Genomic DNA, 1,381 nt, shown 5'->3' on the forward strand with positions numbered 1-1,381 from the left:
TATATATATATAGTGGAGATTGTTCTACTTTTCAAATTCAGAAAACTGAACATTTCTGACATTATTCTCAAAACATGAGAATTAAAAAAAAAAAAAAAATTACCTGGTTTTATTTGCAGGATATTTCTAAGATTAATCTCAACATTTTAGATTTTTTTTGTCAGATATATTCTCCTCTTTTATTCAGTGTAAGGGGAATTATAAAATGGCCCAAATACGCTGCTGTATATTTGATGGCAGATGATAAAAAATAACAGAGGAACCAGGTTAGAGATGTAAAAAATGAACTTTAAACAGCAGCATCTGCTCCATACTCCGTCATGTTAGCTTGGATTCACCTTAAACACACTTTAAATGATGCTTGGTGAAACCTGCACTCACATTCAACACACCTTATGTGACATGGAGAAAGAGTCTTTAAATCCAGTTTTTCTGTCATTACAGTAAAATGTGAGAAACTGACCCGTTTATAGGGTTTCTGCAGTCACATAATGACTGCAGACCATCCTCCATGTTTGCTCTTCTTGCTGCTCTGCAACAAGTTTTGATTTATTCATATAAAACAATATAGAGAATGAAAGAAAGTCAATAATAACCCATTTGTATTTTTGTGCTCTTTTGTGGTCGACTCACAGAAACAACCAGATTATCTGGACTTTCCCTCCGTCTTCTGTTCAGACCCGCAGCGCTGCTGCTGTTGGAGGATCACAAAGAGTTCAGAGGTAGGACTGGTTTTCTGATTAATCTACAGTCTGGGGGTCCAAAGTGTGGTTTGGGGGCCATTTGGCCCCCAGGGTCAACATGTTTGGACACCAGTAGGTTTATCTGAGACTGTCCTCCATGTTGGTGTGTCGTTAGAAAAGATGTACAAGTTAAAGCAAACAGCTGACGCTCAGTTTGCTGGTTTCTCCAGGAGGAAACGCCTCAGAAGAGTTCATCACGCTGACATCATCACGATTCCTGATGAACGCAGCAGACTGATGACGCTCGCTGTGGAAAACTGTAGCAACCAAATCGTCCTGACGTGGCTGAGACAAAACTCTGAGTCCAGCACCTTCAACAGGCTGGCAGACATGTTTAACTTCCTGCAAACACACATCGCTGCAGAGGAGAAGAAGGACCACAGTGACACTGTGGACATCACCTTCATGGCTCATGGATCAATCAGAGACTTCATGATCCCAGCCAGCTGCCTGCTGCCTCTGGCCTCCATCAGGGACGTGGTTCTCTACGCTCCCTGGAACTGTGTCACCTGCAGTTTGGGGTACGCAGTCGCCACAGGACGACTGAAGCCTCAGCACAGAGTTTTCTACTGCACCAAGAAGTTCGGCTGCACAGTTCCTGATGAAAAACATCGACCCGTTAAACTACCGGACCACTG

The sequence above is a fragment of the Poecilia formosa genome, unplaced genomic scaffold (assembly GCF_000485575.1).
Source record: "Poecilia formosa unplaced genomic scaffold, Poecilia_formosa-5.1.2 Scaffold134, whole genome shotgun sequence".
NCBI lineage: Eukaryota > Metazoa > Chordata > Actinopteri > Cyprinodontiformes > Poeciliidae > Poecilia > Poecilia formosa.